The sequence below is a fragment of the Perissodus microlepis genome, chromosome 18 (assembly GCF_051167445.1).
Source record: "Perissodus microlepis isolate ML-2025 ecotype Zambia chromosome 18, ASM5116744v1, whole genome shotgun sequence".
NCBI classification, from domain to species: Eukaryota; Metazoa; Chordata; class Actinopteri; order Cichliformes; family Cichlidae; genus Perissodus; species Perissodus microlepis.
Genome location: NC_140478.1, coordinates 825,144 through 846,987, shown reverse-complemented (window position 1 = coordinate 846,987; position 21,844 = coordinate 825,144). Strand labels below are relative to the sequence as shown.

Genomic DNA, 21,844 nt, shown 5'->3' with positions numbered 1-21,844 from the left:
CAAATTCAAGCAGGAATGTTTTTAAGCCCTCTTCAGTATTCATTTTTGTACTTTCAGGCCTTTGCTACTGACAAGCTCCAACAGGGATGACTCCAGAGGGACTCCACACAGTGAATGAGAAAAAAGGGTTCCCAGTCATCCAGGTCATGGTAGTCTGATGAGCTTTGAAAGAAAGCAGCTGGAATTCTCTAAGTGCCTTGAAGACCTTTCACCTCTCCTCTGAGAACCTTCGTTAGATCTAAAACTAAATGTTGGAGAGTCCCAGGTATTTAAACCCCAGAGGGGGTTGTCTTTACCAGGGTTGTTGACCAACTATGAAACACATCACATGAGCCAAGGTGTGAAAAAAGGCGTGGGTAATTATCAGCAGAGGTTTCGGGTGAAACCATTATGAGACTTTGACATATGTAGTTTAACGTCTTTACACCGAAATTGAATGGCCTCAATTTCGATCAGACTTTGTGATCTCTAATAGCCCTTTTCCACTAGCACCTACCTAGCTTGGCTTAACTTGACTCAGCTCGATCTTTAGACTTTCCATCAGGTGATAGTACCTGGTAACAGGTATTTTTTAGTATCTGCCCAGTAAGGTTTCCTAGGCAATCTCAAAATGTGACATATACAGATTGCATGACAGGGATTGTGCAGTCAATGGCATCACTCAATGAGTCATGAGAGTGACTCCTTCACAAAATCAAAAACGTTATTATTGAAAAAACAAATTGGTGTCACAGATCACATTGAAAGGTTTGGCAAAAAGCACATTTACAATGCCCCAGAAGAAATGTAACTTTCCAAAGGATTCCATGAAGCTCAGAGCTTGTGATTTTAAGGGGGCTCGTCCGGGATTTGAACCCGGGACCTCTCGCACCCTAAGTGAGAATCATACGCCTAGACCAACGAGCCACAGAAGACCTGTGCTTAAGTCTGAGAACTCTGAAAGGATAAACTTAAATCGGCCTTCAAATTCAAGCAGGAATGTTTTTAAGCCCTCTTCAGTATTCATTTTTGTACTTTCAGGCCTTTGCTACTGACAAGCTCCAACAGGGATGACTCCAGAGGGACTGCACACAGTGAATGAGAAAAAGGGGTTCCCAGTCATCCAGGTCATGGTAGTCTGATGAGCTTTGAAAGAAAGCAGCTGGAATTCTCTAAGTGCCTTGAAGACCTTTCACCTCTCCTCTGAGAACCTTCGTTAGATCTAAAACTAAATGTTGGAGAGTCCCAGGTATTTAAACCCCAGAGGGGGTTGTCTTTACCAGGGTTGTTGACCAACTATGAAACACATCACATGAGCCAAGGTGTGAAAAAAGGCGTGGGTAATTATCAGCAGAGGTTTCGGGTGAAACCATTATGAGACTTTGACATATGTAGTTTAACGTCTTTACACCGAAATTGAATGGCTTCAATTTCCATCAGACTTTGTGATCTCTAATAGCCCTTTTCCACTAGCACCTACCTAGCTTGGCTTAACTTGACTCAGCTCGATCTTTAGAGTTTTCATTAGGTGATAGTACCTGGTAACAGGTATTTTTTAGTATCTGCCCAATAAGGTTTCCAAGGCAATCTCAAAATGTGACATGTACAGATTGCATGACAGGGATTGTGCAGTCAATGGCATTACTCAATGAGTCATGAGAGTGACTCCTTCACAAAATCAAAAACGTTATTTTAGAAAGACAAATTGGTGTCACAGATCACATTGAAAGGTTTGGCACAAAACACACTTACAATGCCCCAGAAGCAATGTGACTTGCCAAAGAATTCCATGAAGCTAAGAGCTTGTGATTTTAAGGGGGCTCGTCCGGGATTTGAACCCGGGACCTCTCGCACCCGAAGCGAGAATCATACGCCTAGACCAACGAGCCACAGAAGACCTGCGCTTAAGTCTGGAACTCTGAAAGGATAGACTTAAATCTGCCTTCAAATTCAAGCAGGAATGTTTTTAAGCCCTCTTCAGTATTCATTTTTGTACTTTCAGGCCTTTGCTACTGACAAGCTCCAACAGGGATGACTCCAGAGGGACTCCACACAGTGAATGAGAAAAAAGGGTTCCCAGTCATCCAGGTCATGGTAGTCTGATGAGCTTTGAAAGAAAGCAGCTGGAATTCTCTAAGTGCCTTGAAGACCTTTCACCTCTCCTCTGAGAACCTTCGTTAGATCTAAAACTAAATGTTGGAGAGTCCCAGGTATTTAAACCCCAGAGGGGGTTGTCTTTACCAGGGTTGTTGACCAACTATGAAACACATCACATGAGCCAAGGTGTGAAAAAAGGCGTGGGTAATTATCAGCAGAGGTTTCGGGTGAAACCATTATGAGACTTTGACATATGTAGTTTAACGTCTTTACACCGAAATTGAATGGCCTCAATTTCGATCAGACTTTGTGATCTCTAATAGCCCTTTTCCACTAGCACCTACCTAGCTTGGCTTAACTTGACTCAGCTCGATCTTTAGACTTTCCATCAGGTGATAGTACCTGGTAACAGGTATTTTTTAGTATCTGCCCAGTAAGGTTTCCTAGGCAATCTCAAAATGTGACATATACAGATTGCATGACAGGGATTGTGCAGTCAATGGCATCACTCAATGAGTCATGAGAGTGACTCCTTCACAAAATCAAAAACGTTATTATTGAAAAAACAAATTGGTGTCACAGATCACATTGAAAGGTTTGGCAAAAAGCACATTTACAATGGCCCAGAAGAAATGTAACTTTCCAAAGGATTCCATGAAGCTCAGAGCTTGTGATTTTAAGGGGGCTCGTCCGGGATTTGAACCCGGGACCTCTCGCACCCGAAGCGAGAATCATACGCCTAGACCAACGAGCCACAGAAGACCTGTGCTTAAGTCTGAGAACTCTGAAAGGATAAACTTAAATCGGCCTTCAAATTCAAGCAGGAATATTTTTAAGCCCTCTTCAGTATTCATTTTTGTACTTTCAGGCCTTTGCTACTGACAAGCTCCAACAGGGATGACTCCAGAGGGACTGCACACAGTGAATGAGAAAAAGGGGTTCCCAGTCATCCAGGTCATGGTAGTCTGATGAGCTTTGAAAGAAAGCAGCTGGAATTCTCTAAGTGCCTTGAAGACCTTTCACCTCTCCTCTGAGAACCTTCGTTAGATCTAAAACTAAATGTTGGAGAGTCCCAGGTATTTAAACCCCAGAGGGGGTTGTCTTTACCAGGGTTGTTGACCAACTATGAAACACATCACATGAGCCAAGGTGTGAAAAAAGGCGTGGGTAATTATCAGCAGAGGTTTCGGGTGAAACCATTATGAGACTTTGACATATGTAGTTTAACGTCTTTACACCAAAACTGAATGTCCTCAATTTCGATCAGACTTTGTGATCTCTAATAGCCCTTTTCCACTAGCACCTACCTAGCTTGGCTTAACTTGACTCAGCTCGATCTTTAGAGTTTCCATTAGGTGATAGTACCTGGTAACAGGTATTTTTTAGTATCTGCCCAGTAAGGTTTCCAAGGCAATCTCAAAATGTGACATATACAGATTGCATGACAAGGATTGTGCAGTCAATGGCATCACTCAATGAGTCATGAGAGTGACTCCTTCACAAAATCAAAAACGTTATTTTAGAAAGACAAATTGGTGTCACAGATCACATTGAAAGGTTTGGCACAAAACACACTTACAATGCCCCAGAAGCAATGTGACTTGCCAAAGAATTCCATGAAGCTAAGAGCTTGTGATTTTAAGGGGACTCGTCCGGGATTTGAACCCGGGAGCTCTCGCACCCGAAGCAAGAATCATACGCCTAGACCAACTAGCCACAAAAGACCTGCGCTTAAGTCTGGAACTCTGAAAGGATAGACTTAAATCTGCCTTCAAATTCAAGCAGGAATATTTTTAAGCCCTCTTCAGTATTCATTTTTGTACTTTCAGGCCTTTGCTACTGACAAGCTCCAACAGGGATGACTCCAGAGGGACTCCACACAGTGAATGAGAAAAAAGGGTTCGCAGTCATCCAGGTCATGGTAGTCTGATGAGCTTTGAAAGAAAGCAGCTGGAATTCTCTAAGTGCCTTGAAGACCTTTCACCTCTCCTCTGAGAACCTTCGTTAGATCTAAAACTAAATGTTGGAGAGTCCCAGGTATTTAAACCCCAGAGGGGGTTGTCTTTACCAGGGTTGTTGACCAACTATGAAACACATCACATGAGCCAAGGTGTGAAAAAAGGCGTGGGTAATTATCAGCAGAGGTTTCGGGTGAAACCATTATGAGACCTTGACATATGTAGTTTAACGTCTTTACACCGAAATTGAATGGCTTCAATTTCCATCAGACTTTGTGATCTCTAATAGCCCTTTTCCACTAGCACCTACCTAGCTTGGCTTAACTTGACTCAGCTCGATCTTTAGAGTTTCCATTAGGTGATAGTACCTGGTAACAGGTATTTTTTAGTATCTGCCCAATAAGGTTTCCAAGGCAATCTCAAAATGTGACATGTACAGATTGCATGACAGGGATTGTGCAGTCAATGGCATCACTCAATGAGTCATGAGAGTGACTCCTTCACAAAATCAAAAACGTTATTTTAGAAAGACAAATTGGTGTCACAGATCACATTGAAAGGTTTGGCACAAAACACACTTACAATGCCCCAGAAGCAATGTGACTTGCCAAAGAATTCCATGAAGCTAAGAGCTTGTGATTTTAAGGGGGCTCGTCCGGGATTTGAACCCGGGACCTCTCGCACCCGAAGCGAGAATCATACGCCTAGACCAACGAGCCACAGAAGACCTGCGCTTAAGTCTGGAACTCTGAAAGGATAGACTTAAATCTGCCTTCAAATTCAAGCAGGAATGTTTTTAAGCCCTCTTCAGTATTCATTTTTGTACTTTCAGGCCTTTGCTACTGACAAGCTCCAACAGGGATGACTCCAGAGGGACTCCACACAGTGAATGAGAAAAAAGGGTTCCCAGTCATCCAGGTCATGGTAGTCTGATGAGCTTTGAAAGAAAGCAGCTGGAATTCTCTAAGTGCCTTGAAGACCTTTCACCTCTCCTCTGAGAACCTTCGTTAGATCTAAAACTAAATGTTGGAGAGTCCCAGGTATTTAAACCCCAGAGGGGGTTGTCTTTACCAGGGTTGTTGACCAACTATGAAACACATCACATGAGCCAAGGTGTGAAAAAAGGCGTGGGTAATTATCAGCAGAGGTTTCGGGTGAAACCATTATGAGACTTTGACATATGTAGTTTAACGTCTTTACACCGAAATTGAATGGCCTCAATTTCGATCAGACTTTGTGATCTCTAATAGCCCTTTTCCACTAGCACCTACCTAGCTTGGCTTAACTTGACTCAGCTCGATCTTTAGACTTTCCATCAGGTGATAGTACCTGGTAACAGGTATTTTTTAGTATCTGCCCAGTAAGGTTTCCTAGGCAATCTCAAAATGTGACATATACAGATTGCATGACAGGGATTGTGCAGTCAATGGCATCACTCAATGAGTCATGAGAGTGACTCCTTCACGAAATCAAAAACGTTATTATTGAAAAAACAAATTGGTGTCACAGATCACATTGAAAGGTTTGGCAAAAAGCACATTTACAAAGCCCCAGAAGAAATGTAACTTGCCAAAGGATTCCATGAAGCTAAGAGCTTGTGATTTTAAGGGGGCTCGTCCGGGATTTGAACCCAGGACCTCTTGCACCCTAAGCGAGAATCATACGCCTAGACCAACGAGCCACAGGAAGCCTGTGATTAAGTCTGGAACTCTGAAAGGATAAACTTAAATCGGCCTTCAAATTCAAGCAGGAATATTTTTAAGCCCTCTTCAGTATTCATTTTTGTACTTTCAGGCCTTTGCTACTGACAAGCTCCAACAGGGATGACTCCAGAGGGACTGCACACAGTGAATGAGAAAAAAGGGTTCCCAGTCATCCAGGTCATGGTAGTCTGATGAGCTTTGAAAGAAAGCAGCTGGAATTCTCTAAGTGCCTTGAAGACCTTTCACCTCTCCTCTGAGAACCTTCGTTAGATCTAAAACTAAATGTTGGAGAGTCCCAGGTATTTAAACCCCAGAGGGGGTTGTCTTTACCAGGGTTGTTGACCAACTATGAAACACATCACATGAGCCAAGGTGTGAAAAAAGGCGTGGGTAATTATCAGCAGAGGTTTCGGGTGAAACCATTATGAGACTTTGACATATGTAGTTTAACGTCTTTACACCGAAATTGAATGTCCTCAATTTCGATCAGACTTTGTGATCTCTAATAGCCCTTTTCCACTAGCACCTACCTAGCTTGGCTTAACTTGACTCAGCTCGATCTTTAGACTTTCCATCAGGTGATAGTACCTGGTAACAGGTATTTTTTAGTATCTGCCCAGTAAGGTTTCCTAGGCAATCTCAAAATGTGACATATACAGATTGCATGACAGGGATTGTGCAGTCAATGGCATCACTCAATGAGTCATGAGAGTGACTCCTTCACGAAATCAAAAACGTTATTATTGAAAAAACAAATTGGTGTCACAGATCACATTGAAAGGTTTGGCAAAAAGCACATTTACAATGCCCCAGAAGAAATGTAACTTGCCAAAGGATTCCATGAAGCTAAGAGCTTGTGATTTTAAGGGGGCTCGTCCGGGATTTGAACCCGGGACCTCTCGCACCCTAAGCGAGAATCATACACCTAGACCAACGAGCCACAGGAAGCCTGTGATTAATTCTGGAACTCTGAAAGGATAAACTTACATCGGCCTTCAAATTCAAGCAGGAATATTTTTAAGCCCTCTTCAGTATTCATTTTTGTACTTTCAGGCCTTTGCTACTGACAAGCTCCAACAGGGATGACTCCAGAGGGACTGCACACAGTGAATGAGAAAAAAGGGTTCGCAGTCATCCAGGTCATGGTAGTCTGATGAGCTTTGAAAGAAAGCAGCTGGAATTCTCTAAGTGCCTTGAAGACCTTTCACCTCTCCTCTGAGAACCTTCGTTAGATCTAAAACTAAATGTTGGAGAGTCCCAGGTATTTAAACCCCAGAGGGGGTTGTCTTTACCAGGGTTGTTGACCAACTATGAAACACATCACATGAGCCAAGGTGTGAAAAAAGGCGTGGGTAATTATCAGCAGAGGTTTCGGGTGAAACCATTATGAGACCTTGACATATGTACTTTAACGTCTTTACACCGAAATTGAATGGCTTCAATTTCCATCAGACTTTGTGATCTCTAATAGCCCTTTTCCACTAGCACCTACCTAGCTTGGCTTCACTTGACTCAGCTCGATCTTTAGAGTTTTCATTAGGTGATAGTACCTGGTAACAGGTATTTTTTAGTATCTGCCCAATAAGGTTTCCAAGGCAATCTCAAAATGTGACATGTACAGATTGCATGACAGGGATTGTGCAGTCAATGGCATCACTCAATGAGTCATGAGAGTGACTCCTTCACAAAATCAAAAACGTTATTTTAGAAAGACAAATTGGTGTCACAGATCACATTGAAAGGTTTGGCACAAAACACACTTACAATGCCCCAGAAGCAATGTGACTTGCCAAAGAATTCCATGAAGCTAAGAGCTTGTGATTTTAAGGGGACTCGTCCGGGATTTGAACCCGGGACCTCTCGCACCCGAAGCAAGAATCATACGCCTAGACCAACTAGCCACAAAAGACCTGCCCTTAAGTCTGGAACTCTGAAAGGATAGACTTAAATCTGCCTTCAAATTCAAGCAGGAATGTTTTTAAGCCCTCTTCAGTATTCATTTTTGTACTTTCAGGCCTTTGCTACTGACAAGCTCCAACAGGGATGACTCCAGAGGGACTCCACACAGTGAATGAGAAAAAAGGGTTCCCAGTCATCCAGGTCATGGTAGTCTGATGAGCTTTGAAAGAAAGCAGCTGGAATTCTCTAAGTGCCTTGAAGACCTTTCACCTCTCCTCTGAGAACCTTCGTTAGATCTAAAACTAAATGTTGGAGAGTCCCAGGTATTTAAACCGCAGAGGGGGTTGTCTTTACCAGGGTTGTTGACCAACTATGAAACACATCACATGAGCCAAGGTGTGAAAAAAGGCGTGGGTAATTATCAGCAGAGGTTTCGGGTGAAACCATTATGAGACTGTGACATATGTAGTTTAACGTCTTTACACCGAAATTGAATGGCCTCAATTTCGATCAGACTTTGTGATCTCTAATAGCCCTTTTCCACTAGCACCTACCTAGCTTGGCTTAACTTGACTCAGCTCGATCTTTAGACTTTCCATCAGGTGATAGTACCTGGTAACAGGTATTTTTTAGTATCTGCCCAGTAAGGTTTCCTAGGCAATCTCAAAATGTGACATATACAGATTGCATGACAGGGATTGTGCAGTCAATGGCATCACTCAATGAGTCATGAGAGTGACTCCTTCACGAAATCAAAAACGTTATTATTGAAAAAACAAATTGGTGTCACAGATCACATTGAAAGGTTTGGCAAAAAGCACATTTACAATGCCCCAGAAGAAATGTAACTTGCCAAAGGATTCCATGAAGCTAAGAGCTTGTGATTTTAAGGGGGCTCGTCCGGGATTTGAACCCGGGACCTCTCGCACCCTAAGCGAGAATCATACGCCTAGACCAACGAGCCACAGGAAGCCTGTGATTAAGTCTGGAACTCTGAAAGGATAAACTTAAATCGGCCTTCAAATTCAAGCAGGAATATTTTTAAGCCCTCTTCAGTATTCATTTTTGTACTTTCAGGCCTTTGCTACTGACAAGCTCCAACAGGGATGACTCCAGAGGGACTGCACACAGTGAATGAGAAAAAAGGGTTCCCAGTCATCCAGGTCATGGTAGTCTGATGAGCTTTGAAAGAAAGCAGCTGGAATTCTCTAAGTGCCTTGAAGACCTTTCACCTCTCCTCTGAGAACCTTCGTTAGATCTAAAACTAAATGTTGGAGAGTCCCAGGTATTTAAACCCCAGAGGGGGTTGTCTTTACCAGGGTTGTTGACCAACTATGAAACACATCACATGAGCCAAGGTGTGAAAAAAGGCGTGGGTAATTATCAGCAGAGGTTTCGGGTGAAACCATTATGAGACCTTGACATATGTAGTTTAACGTCTTTACACCGAAATTGAATGTCCTCAATTTGGATCAGACTTTGTGATCTCTAATAGCCCTTTTCCACTAGCACCTACCTATCTTGCCTTAACTTGACTCAGCTCGATCTTTAGACTTTCCATCAGGTGATAGTACCTGGTAACAGGTATTTTTTAGTATCTGACCAGTAAGGTTTCCTAGGCAATCTCAAAATGTAACATATACAGATTGCATGACAGGGATTGTGCAGTCAATGGCATCACTCAATGAGTCATGAGAGTGACTCCTTCACGAAATCAAAAACGTTATTATTGAAAAAACAAATTGGTGTCACAGATCACATTGAAAGGTTTGGCAAAACGCACATTTACAATGCCCCAGAAGAAATGTAACTTGCCAAAGGATTCCATGAAGCTAAGAGCTTGTGATTTTAAGGGGGCTCGTCCGGGATTTGAACCCGAGACCTCTTGCACCCTAAGCGAGAATCATACGCCTAGACCAACGAGCCACAGGAAGCCTGTGATTAATTATGGAACTCTGAAAGGATAAACTTAAATCGGCCTTCAAATTCAAGCAGGAATATTTTTAAGCCCTCTTCAGTATTCATTTTTGTACTTTCAGGCCTTTGCTACTGACAAGCTCCAACAGGGATGACTCCAGAGGGACTGCACACAGTGAATGAGAAAAAAGGGTTCGCAGTCATCCAGGTCATGGTAGTCTGATGAGCTTTGAAAGAAAGCAGCTGGAATTCTCTAAGTGCCTTGAAGACCTTTCACCTCTCCTCTGAGAACCTTCGTTAGATCTAAAACTAAATGTTGGAGAGTCCCAGGTATTTAAACCCCAGAGGGGGTTGTCTTTACCAGGGTTGCTGACCAACTATGAAACACATCACATGAGCCAAGGTGTGAAAAAAGGCGTGGGTAATTATCAGCAGAGGATTCGGGTGAAACCATTATGAGACCTTGACATATGTAGTTTAACGTCTTTACACCGAAATTGAATGTCCTCAATTTCGATCAGACTTTGTGATCTCTAATAGCCCTTTTCCACTAGCACCTACCTAGCTTGGCTTAACTTGACTCAGCTCGATCTTTAGACTTTCCATCAGGTGATAGTACCTGGTAACAGGTATTTTTTAGTATCTGCCCAGTAAGGTTTCCTAGGCAATCTCAAAATGTGACATATACAGATTGCATGACAGGGATTGTGCAGTCAATGGCATCACTCAATGAGTCATGAGAGTGACTCCTTCACGAAATCAAAAACGTTATTATTGAAAAAACAAATTGGTGTCACAGATCACATTGAAAGGTTTGGCACAAAACACATTTACAATGCCCCAGAAGAAATGTAACTTTCCAAAGGATTCCATGAAGCTCAGAGCTTGTGATTTTAAGGGGGCTCGTCCGGGATTCGAACCCGGGACCTCTCACACCCTAAGCGAGAATCATACGCCTAGACCAACTAGCCACAAAAGACCTGCGCTTAAGTCTGGAACTCTGAAAGGATAGACTTAAATCTGCCTTCAAATTCAAGCAGGAATGTTTTTAAGCCCTCTTCAGTATTCATTTTTGTACTTTCAGGCCTTTGCTACTGACAAGCTCCAACAGGGATGACTCCAGAGGGACTGCACACAGTGAATGAGAAAAAAGGGTTCCCAGTCATCCAGGTCATGGTAGTCTGATGAGCTTTGAAAGAAAGCAGCTGGAATTCTCTAAGTGCCTTGAAGACCTTTCACCTCTCCTCTGAGAACCTTCGTTAGATCTAAAACTAAATGTTGGAGAGTCCCAGGTATTTAAACCCCAGAGGGGGTTGTCTTTACCAGGGTTGTTGACCAACTATGAAACACATCACATGAGCCAAGGTGTGAAAAAAGGCGTGGGTAATTATCAGCAGAGGTTTCGGGTGAAACCATTATGAGACTGTGACATATGTAGTTTAACGTCTTTACACCGAAATTGAATGTCCTCAATTTCGATCAGACTTTGTGATCTCTAATAGCCCTTTTCCACTAGCACCTACCTAGCTTGGCTTAACTTGACTCAGCTCGATCTTTAGAGTTTCCATTAGGTGATAGTACCTGGTAACAGGTATTTTTTAGTATCTGCCCCGTAAGGTTTCCAAGACAATCTCAAAATGTGACATATACAGATTGCATGACAAGGATTGTGCAGTCAATGGCATCACTCAATGAGTCATGAGAGTGACTCCTTCACAAAATCAAAAACGTTATTTTAGAAAGACAAATTGGTGTCACAGATCACATTGAAAGGTTTGGCACAAAACACACTTACAATGCCCCAGGAGCAATGTGACTTGCCAAAGAATTCCATGAAGCTAAGAGCTTGTGATTTTAAGGGGACTCGTCCGGGATTTGAACCCGGGACCTCTCGCACCCGAAGCAAGAATCATACGCCTAGACCAACAAGCCACAAAAGACCTGCGCTTAAGTCTGGAACTCTGAAAGGATAGACTTAAATCTGCCTTCAAATTCAAGCAGGAATGTTTTTAAGCCCTCTTCAGTATTCATTTTTGTACTTTCAGGCCTTTGCTACTGACAAGCTCCAACAGGGATGACTCCAGAGGGACTCCACACAGTGAATGAGAAAAAAGGGTTCCCAGTCATCCAGGTCATGGTAGTCTGATGAGCTTTGAAAGAAAGCAGCTGGAATTCTCTAAGTGCCTTGAAGACCTTTCACCTCTCCTCTGAGAACCTTCGTTAGATCTAAAACTAAATGTTGGAGAGTCCCAGGTATTTAAACCCCAGAGGGGGTTGTCTTTACCAGGGTTGTTGACCAACTATGAAACACATCACATGAGCCAAGGTGTGAAAAAAGGCGTGGGTAATTATCAGCAGAGGTTTCGGGTGAAACCATTATGAGACTTTGACATATGTAGTTTAACGTCTTTACACCGAAATTGAATGGCCTCAATTTCGATCAGACTTTGTGATCTCTAATAGCCCTTTTCCACTAGCACCTACCTAGCTTGGCTTAACTTGACTCAGCTCGATCTTTAGACTTTCCATCAGGTGATAGTACCTGGTAACAGGTATTTTTTAGTATCTGCCCAGTAAGGTTTCCTAGGCAATCTCAAAATGTGACATATACAGATTGCATGACAGGGATTGTGCAGTCAATGGCATCACTCAATGAGTCATGAGAGTGACTCCTTCACGAAATCAAAAACGTTATTATTGAAAAAACAAATTGGTGTCACAGATCACATTGAAAGGTTTGGCACAAAACACATTTACAATGCCCCAGAAGAAATGTAACTTTCCAAAGGATTCCATGAAGCTCAGAGCTTGTGATTTTAAGGGGGCTCGTCCGGGATTTGAACCCGGGACCTCTCACACCCTAAGCGAGAATCATACGCCTAGACCAACTAGCCACAAAAGACCTGCGCTTAAGTCTGGAACTCTGAAAGGATAGACTTAAATCTGCCTTCAAATTCAAGCAGGAATGTTTTTAAGCCCTCTTCAGTATTCATTTTTGTACTTTCAGGCCTTTGCTACTGACAAGCTCCAACAGGGATGACTCCAGAGGGACTGCACACAGTGAATGAGAAAAAAGGGTTCCCAGTCATCCAGGTCATGGTAGTCTGATGAGCTTTGAAAGAAAGCAGCTGGAATTCTCTAAGTGCCTTGAAGACCTTTCACTTCTCCTCTGAGAACCTTCGTTAGATCTAAAACTAAATGTTGGAGAGTCCCAGGTATTTAAACCCCAGAGGGGGTTGTCTTTACCAGGGTTGTTGACCAACTATGAAACACATCACATGAGCCAAGGTGTGAAAAAAGGCGTGGGTAATTATCAGCAGAGGTTTCGGGTGAAACCATTATGAGACTGTGACATATGTAGTTTAACGTCTTTACACCGAAATTGAATGTCCTCAATTTCGATCAGACTTTGTGATCTCTAATAGCCCTTTTCCACTAGCACCTACCTAGCTTGGCTTAACTTGACTCAGCTCGATCTTTAGACTTTCCATCAGGTGATAGTACCTGGTAACAGGTATTTTTTAGTATCTGCCCAGTAAGGTTTCCTAGGCAATCTCAAAATGTGACATATACAGATTGCATGACAGGGATTGTGCAGTCAATGGCATCACTCAATGAGTCATGAGAGTGACTCCTTCACGAAATCAAAAACGTTATTATTGAAAAAACAAATTGGTGTCACAGATCACATTGAAAGGTTTGGCAAAAAGCACATTTACAATGCCCAAGAAGAAATGTAACTTGCCAAAGGATTCCATGAAGCTAAGAGCTTGTGATTTTAAGGGGGCTCGTCCGGGATTTGAACCCGGGACCTCTCGCACCCTAAGCGAGAATCATACGCCTAGACCAACGAGCCACAGGAAGCCTGTGATTAAGTCTGGAACTCTGAAAGGATAAACTTAAATCGGCCTTCAAATTCAAGCAGGAATATTTTTAAGCCCTCTTCAGTATTCATTTTTGTACTTTCAGGCCTTTGCTACTGACAAGCTCCAACAGGGATGACTCCAGAGGGACTGCACACAGTGAATGAGAAAAAAGGGTTCCCAGTCATCCAGGTCATGGTAGTCTGATGAGCTTTGAAAGAAAGCAGCTGGAATTCTCTAAGTGCCTTGAAGACCTTTCACCTCTCCTCTGAGAACCTTCGTTAGATCTAAAACTAAATGTTGGACAGTCCCAGGAATTTAAACCCCAGAGGGGGTTGTCTTTACCAGGGTTGTTGACCAACTATGAAACACATCACATGAGCCAAGGTGTGAAAAAAGGCGTGGGTAATTATCAGCAGAGGTTTCGGGTGAAACCATTATGAGACCTTGACATATGTAGTTTAACGTCTTTACACCGAAATTGAATGGCCTCAATTTGGATCAGACTTTGTGATCTCTAATAGCCCTTTTCCACTAGCACCTACCTAGCTTGCCTTAACTTGACTCAGCTCGATCTTTAGACTTTCCATCAGGTGATAGTACCTGGTAACAGGTATTTTTTAGTATCTGACCAGTAAGGTTTCCTAGGCAATCTCAAAATGTGACATATACAGATTGCATGACAGGGATTGTGCAGTCAATGGCATCACTCAATGAGTCATGAGAGTGACTCCTTCACGAAATCAAAAACGTTATTATTGAAAAAACAAATTGGTGTCACAGATCACATTGAAAGGTTTGGCAAAACGCACATTTACAATGCCCCAGAAGAAATGTAACTTGCCAAAGGATTCCATGAAGCTAAGAGCTTGTGATTTTAAGGGGGCTCGTCCGGGATTTGAACCCGAGACCTCTTGCACCCTAAGCGAGAATCATACGCCTAGACCAACGAGCCACAGGAAGCCTGTGATTAATTATGGAACTCTGAAAGGATAAACTTAAATCGGCCTTCAAATTCAAGCAGGAATATTTTTAAGCCCTCTTCAGTATTCATTTTTGTACTTTCAGGCCTTTGCTACTGACAAGCTCCAACAGGGATGACTCCAGAGGGACTGCACACAGTGAATGAGAAAAAAGGGTTCGCAGTCATCCAGGTCATGGTAGTCTGATGAGCTTTGAAAGAAAGCAGCTGGAATTCTCTAAGTGCCTTGAAGACCTTTCACCTCTCCTCTGAGAACCTTCGTTAGATCTAAAACTAAATGTTGGAGAGTCCCAGGTATTTAAACCCCAGAGGGGGTTGTCTTTACCAGGGTTGCTGACCAACTATGAAACACATCACATGAGCCAAGGTGTGAAAAAAGGCGTGGGTAATTATCAGCAGAGGTTTCGGGTGAAACCATTATGAGACCTTGACATATGTAGTTTAACGTCTTTACACCGAAATTGAATGTCCTCAATTTCGATCAGACTTTGTGATCTCTAATAGCCCTTTTCCACTAGCACCTACCTAGCTTGGCTTAACTTGACTCAGCTCGATCTTTAGAGTTTCCATTAGGTGATAGTACCTGGTAACAGGTATTTTTTTAGTATCTGCCCAGTAAGGTTTCCAAGACAATCTCAAAATGTGACATATACAGATTGCATGACAAGGATTGTGCAGTCAATGGCATCACTCAATGAGTCATGAGAGTGATTCCTTCACAAAATGAAAAACGTTATTTTAGAAAGACAAATTGGTGTCACAGATCACATTGAAAGGTTTGGCACAAAACACACTTACAATGCCCGAGAAGCAATGTGACTTGCCAAAGAATTCCATGAAGCTGAGAGCTTGTGATTTTAAGGGGGCTCGTCCGGGATTTGAACCCGGGACCTCTCGCACCCGAAGCGAGAATCATACGCCTAGACCAACTAGCCACAAAAGACCTGCGCTTAAGTCTGGAACTCTGAAAGGATAGACTTAAATCTGCCTTCAAATTCAAGCAGGAATGTTTTTAAGCCCTCTTCAGTATTCATTTTTGTACTTTCAGGCCTTTGCTACTGACAAGCTCCAACAGGGATGACTCCAGAGGGACTCCACACAGTGAATGAGAAAAAAGGGTTCCCAGTCATCCAGGTCATGGTAGTCTGATGAGCTTTGAAAGAAAGCAGCTGGAATTCTCTAAGTGCCTTGAAGACCTTTCACCTCTCCTCTGAGAACCTTCGTTAGATCTAAAACTAAATGTTGGAGAGTCCCAGGTATTTAAACCCCAGAGGGGGTTGTCTTTACCAGGGTTGTTGACCAACTATGAAACACATCACATGAGCCAAGGTGTGAAAAAAGGCGTGGGTAATTATCAGCAGAGGTTTCGGGTGAAACCATTATGAGACTTTGACATATGTAGTTTAACGTCTTTACACCGAAATTGAATGGCCTCAATTTGGATCAGACTTTGTGATCTCTAATAGCCCTTTTCCACTAGCACCTACCTAGCTTGGCTTAACTTGACTCAGCTCGATCTTTAGACTTTCCATCAGGTGATAGTACCTGGTAACAGGTATTTTTTAGTATCTGCCCAGTAAGGTTTCCTAGGCAATCTCAAAATGTGACATATACAGATTGCATGACAGGGATTGTGCAGTCAATGGCATCACTCAATGAGTCATGAGAGTGACTCCTTCACGAAATCAAAAACGTTATTATTGAAAAAACAAATTGGTGTCACAGATCACATTGAAAGGTTTGGCAAAAAGCACATTTACAATGCCCCAGAAGAAATGTAACTTGCCAAAGGATTCCATGAAGCTAAGAGCTTGTGATTTTAAGGGGGCTCGTCCGGGATTTGAACCCGGGACCTCTTGCACCCTAAGCGAGAATCATACGCCTAGACCAACGAGCCACAGGAAGCCTGTGATTAAGTCTGGAACTCTGAAAGGATAAACTTAAATCGGCCTTCAAATTCAAGCAGGAATATTTTTAAGCCCTCTTCAGTATTCATTTTTGTACTTTCAGGCCTTTGCTACTGACAAGCTCCAACAGGGATGACTCCAGAGGGACTGCACACAGTGAATGAGAAAAAAGGGTTCCCAGTCATCCAGGTCATGGTAGTCTGATGAGCTTTGAAAGAAAGCAGCTGGAATTCTCTAAGTGCCTTGAAGACCTTTCACCTCTCCTCTGAGAACCTTCGTTAGATCTAAAACTAAATGTTGGAGAGTCCCAGGTATTTAAACCCCAGAGGGGGTTGTCTTTACCAGGGTTGCTGACCAACTATGAAACACATCACATGAGCCAAGGTGTGAAAAAAGGCGTGGGTAATTATCAGCAGAGGTTTCGGGTGAAACCATTATGAGACCTTGACATATGTAGTTTAACGTCTTTACACCGAAATTGAATGTCCTCAATTTCGATCAGACTTTGTGATCTCTAATAGCCCTTTTCCACTAGCACCTACCTAGCTTGGCTTAACTTGACTCAGCTCGATCTTTAGAGTTTCCATTAGGTGATAGTACCTGGTAACAGGTATTTTTTTAGTATCTGCCCAGTAAGGTTTCCAAGACAATCTCAAAATGTGACATATACAGATTGCATGACAAGGATTGTGCAGTCAATGGCATCACTCAATGAGTCATGAGAGTGATTCCTTCACAAAATGAAAAACGTTATTTTAGAAAGACAAATTGGTGTCACAGATCACATTGAAAGGTTTGGCACAAAACACACTTACAATGCCCCAGAAGCAATGTGACTTGCCAAAGAATTCCATGAAGCTGAGAGCTTGTGATTTTAAGGGGGCTCGTCCGGGATTTGAACCCGGGACCTCTCGCACCCGAAGCGAGAATCATACGCCTAGACCAACTAGCCACAAAAGACCTGCGCTTAAGTCTGGAACTCTGAAAGGATAGACTTAAATCTGCCTTCAAATTCAAGCAGGAATGTTTTTAAGCCCTCTTCAGTATTCATTTTTGTACTTTCAGGCCTTTGCTACTGACAAGCTCCAACAGGGATGACTCCAGAGGGACTCCACACAGTGAATGAGAAAAAAGGGTTCCCAGTCATCCAGGTCATGGTAGTCTGATGAGCTTTGAAAGAAAGCAGCTGGAATTCTCTAAGTGCCTTGAAGACCTTTCACCTCTCCTCTGAGAACCTTCGTTAGATCTAAAACTAAATGTTGGAGAGTCCCAGGTATTTAAACCCCAGAGGGGGTTGTCTTTACCAGGGTTGTTGACCAACTATGAAACACATCACATGAGCCAAGGTGTGAAAAAAGGCGTGGGTAATTATCAGCAGAGGTTTCGGGTGAAACCATTATGAGACTTTGACATATGTAGTTTAACGTCTTTACACCGAAATTGAATGGCCTCAATTTGGATCAGACTTTGTGATCTCTAATAGCCCTTTTCCACTAGCACCTACCTAGCTTGGCTTAACTTGACTCAGCTCGATCTTTAGACTTTCCATCAGGTGATAGTACCTGGTAACAGGTATTTTTTAGTATCTGCCCAGTAAGGTTTCCTAGGCAATCTCAAAATGTGACATATACAGATTGCATGACAGGGATTGTGCAGTCAATGGCATCACTCAATGAGTCATGAGAGTGACTCCTTCACGAAATCAAAAACGTTATTATTGAAAAAACAAATTGGTGTCACAGATCACATTGAAAGGTTTGGCAAAAAGCACATTTACAATGCCCCAGAAGAAATGTAACTTGCCAAAGGATTCCATGAAGCTAAGAGCTTGTGATTTTAAGGGGGCTCGTCCGGGATTTGAACCCGGGACCTCTTGCACCCTAAGCGAGAATCATACGCCTAGACCAACGAGCCACAGGAAGCCTGTGATTAAGTCTGGAACTCTGAAAGGATAAACTTAAATCGGCCTTCAAATTCAAGCAGGAATATTTTTAAGCCCTCTTCAGTATTCATTTTTGTACTTTCAGGCCTTTGCTACTGACAAGCTCCAACAGGGATGACTCCAGAGGGACTGCACACAGTGAATGAGAAAAAAGGGTTCCCAGTCATCCAGGTCATGGTAGTCTGATGAGCTTTGAAAGAAAGCAGCTGGAATTCTCTAAGTGCCTTGAAGACCTTTCACCTCTCCTCTGAATACCTTCGTTAGATCTAAAACTAAATGTTGGAGAGTCCCAGGTATTTAAACCCCAGAGGGGGTTGTCTTTACCAGGGTTGTTGACCAACTATGAAACACATCACATGAGCCAAGGTGTGAAAAAAGGCGTGGGTAATTATCAGCAGAGGTTTCGGGTGAAACCATTATGAGACTTTGACATATGTAGTTTAACGTCTTTACACCGAAATTGAATGTCCTCAATTTCGATCAGACTTTGTGATCTCTAATAGCCCTTTTCCACTAGCACCTACCTAGCTTGGCTTAACTTGACTCAGCTCGATCTTTAGAGTTTCCATTAGGTGATAGTACCTGGTAACAGGTATTTTTTAGTATCTGCCCAGTAAGGTTTCCAAGACAATCTCAAAATGTGACATATACAGATTGCATGACAAGGATTGTGCAGTCAATGGCATCACTCAATGAGTCATGAGAGTGATTCCTTCACAAAATCAAAAACGTTATTTTAGAAAGACAAATTGGTGTCACAGATCACATTGAAAGGTTTTTTCACAAAACACACTTACAATGCCCCAGAAGCAATGTGACTTGCCAAAGAATTCCATGAAGCTGAGAGCTTGTGATTTTAAGGGGGCTCGTCCGGGATTTGAACCCGGGACCTCTCGCACCCGAAGCGAGAATCATACACCTAGACCAACTAGCCACAAAAGACCTGCGCTTAAGTCTGGAACTCTGAAAGGATAGACTTAAATCTGCCTTCAAATTCAAGCAGGAATGTTTTTAAGCCCTCTTCAGTATTCATTTTTGTACTTTCAGGCCTTTGCTACTGACAAGCTCCAACAGGGATGACTCCAGAGGGACTCCACACAGTGAATGAGAAAAAAGGGTTCCCAGTCATCCAGGTCATGGTAGTCTGATGAGCTTTGAAAGAAAGCAGCTGGAATTCTCTAAGTGCCTTGAAGACCTTTCACCTCTCCTCTGAGAACCTTCGTTAGATCTAAAACTAAATGTTGGAGAGTCCCAGGTATTTAAACCCCAGAGGGGGTTGTCTTTACCAGGGTTGTTGACCAACTATGAAACACATCACATGAGCCAAGGTGTGAAAAAAGGCGTGGGTAATTATCAGCAGAGGTTTCGGGTGAAACCATTATGAGACTTTGACATATGTAGTTTAACGTCTTTACACCGAAATTGAATGGCCTCAATTTGGATCAGACTTTGTGATCTCTAATAGCCCTTTTCCACTAGCACCTACCTAGCTTGGCTTAACTTGACTCAGCTCGATCTTTAGACTTTCCATCAGGTGATAGTACCTGGTAACAGGTATTTTTTAGTATCTGCCCAGTAAGGTTTCCTAGGCAATCTCAAAATGTGACATATACAGATTGCATGACAGGGATTGTGCAGTCAATGGCATCACTCAATGAGTCATGAGAGTGACTCCTTCACAAAATCAAAAACATTATTATTGAAAAAACAAATTGGTGTCACAGATCACATTGAAAGGTTTGGCAAAAAGCACATTTACAATGCCCCAGAAGAAATGTAACTTGCCAAAGGATTCCATGAAGCTAAGAGCTTGTGATTTTAAGGGGGCTCGTCCGGGATTTGAACCCGGGACCTCTTGCACCCTAAGCGAGAATCATACGCCTAGACCAACTAGCCACAGGAAGCCTGTGATTAAGTCTGGAACTCTGAAAGGATAAACTTAAATCGGCCTTCAAATTCAAGCAGGAATATTTTTAAGCCCTCTTCAGTATTCATTTTTGTACTTTCAGGCCTTTGCTACTGACAAGCTCCAACAGGGATGACTCCAGAGGGACTGCACACAGTGAATGAGAAAAAAGGGTTCCCAGTCATCCAGGTCATGGTAGTCTGATGAGCTTTGAAAGAAAGCAGCTGGAATTCTCTAAGTGCCTTGAAGACCTTTCACCTCTCCTCTGAGAACCTTCGTTAGATCTAAAACTAAATGTTGGAGAGTCCCAGGTATTTAAACCCCAGAGGGGGTTGTCTTTACCAGGGTTGTTGACCAACTATGAAACACATCACATGAGCCAAGGTGTGAAAAAAGGCGTGGGTAATTATCAGCAGAGGTTTCGGGTGAAACCATTATGAGACTTTGACATATGTAGTTTAACGTCTTTACACCGAAACTGAATGTCCTCAATTTCGATCAGACTTTGTGATCTCTAATAGCCCTTTTCCACTAGCACCTACCTAGCTTGGCTTAACTTGACTCAGCTCGATCTTTAGAGTTTCCATTAGGTGATAGTACCTGGTAACAGGTATTTTTTAGTATCTGCCCAATAAGGTTTCCAAGGCAATCTCAAAATGTGACATATACAGATTGCATGACAGGGATTGTGCAGTCAATGGCATCACTCAATGAGTCATGAGAGTGACTCCTTCACAAAATCAAAAACATTAATTTAGAAAGACAAATTGGTGTCACAGATCACATTGAAAGGTTTGGCACACAACACATTTACAATGCCCCAGAAGCAATGTGACTTGCCAAAGAATTCCATGAAGCTAAAAGCTTGTGATTTTAAGGGGGCTCGTCCGGGATTTGAACCCGGGACCTCTCGCACCCGAAGCCAGAATCATACGCCTAGACCAACGAACCACAGGAAGCCTGGGCTTAAGTCTGGAACTCTGAAAGGATAGACTTAAATCGGCCTTCAAATTCAAGCAGGAATGTTTTTAAGCCCTCTTCAGTATTCATTTTTGTACTTTCAGGCCTTTGCTACTGACAAGCTCCAACAGGGATGACTCCAGAGGGACTGCACACAGTGAATGAGAAAAAAGGGTTCCCAGTCATCCAGGTCATGGTAGTCTGATGAGCTTTGAAAGAAAGCAGCTGGAATTCTCTAAGTTCCTTGAAGACCTTTCACCTCTCCTCTGAGAACCTTCGTTAGATCTAAAACTAAATGTTGGAGAGTCCCAGGTATTTAAACCCCAGAGGGGGTTGTCTTTACCAGGGACGTTGACCAACTATGAAACACATCACATGAGCCAAGGTGTGAAAAAAGGCGTGGGTAATTATCAGCAGAGGTTTCGGGTGAAACCATTATGAGACTTTGACATATGTAGTTTAATGTCTTCACACCGAAATTGAATGGCCTCAATTTTGATCAGTCTTTGTGATCCATAATAGCCCTTTTCCACTAGCACCTACCTAGCTTGGCTTAACTTGACTCAGCTCGATCTTTAGAGTTTCCATTAGGTGATAGTACCTGGTAAAAGGTATCTTTTAGTACCTGCCCAGTAAGGTTTCCACGGCAATCTCACAATGTGACATATACAGATTGCATGACAGGGATTGTGCAGTCAATGGCATCACTCAATGAGTCATGAGAGTGACTC

General features: G+C 42.7%; 6 non-coding genes across 6 annotated transcripts; all 6 read right to left on the bottom strand.

Annotated features, from left to right (window-relative positions):
* Positions 1-1,796: 1,796 nt before the first annotated feature.
* Positions 1,797-1,868, bottom strand: trnap-cgg (transfer RNA proline (anticodon CGG)). Its single transcript has one exon. It is a non-coding gene; the product is annotated as a tRNA-Pro (tRNA).
* Positions 1,869-2,758: 890 nt separating this feature from the next.
* Positions 2,759-2,830, bottom strand: trnap-cgg (transfer RNA proline (anticodon CGG)). The gene has a single exon. It is a non-coding gene; the product is annotated as a tRNA-Pro (tRNA).
* Positions 2,831-4,681: 1,851 nt separating this feature from the next.
* Positions 4,682-4,753, bottom strand: trnap-cgg (transfer RNA proline (anticodon CGG)). The gene has a single exon. It is a non-coding gene; the product is annotated as a tRNA-Pro (tRNA).
* Positions 4,754-6,605: 1,852 nt separating this feature from the next.
* trnap-agg (transfer RNA proline (anticodon AGG)) lies at positions 6,606-6,677 on the bottom strand. The gene has a single exon. It is a non-coding gene; the product is annotated as a tRNA-Pro (tRNA).
* Positions 6,678-8,528: 1,851 nt separating this feature from the next.
* On the bottom strand, positions 8,529-8,600 carry trnap-agg (transfer RNA proline (anticodon AGG)). The gene has a single exon. It is a non-coding gene; the product is annotated as a tRNA-Pro (tRNA).
* Positions 8,601-13,337: 4,737 nt separating this feature from the next.
* On the bottom strand, positions 13,338-13,409 carry trnap-agg (transfer RNA proline (anticodon AGG)). The gene has a single exon. It is a non-coding gene; the product is annotated as a tRNA-Pro (tRNA).
* Between the last annotated feature and the right edge of the window lie 8,435 nt (positions 13,410-21,844).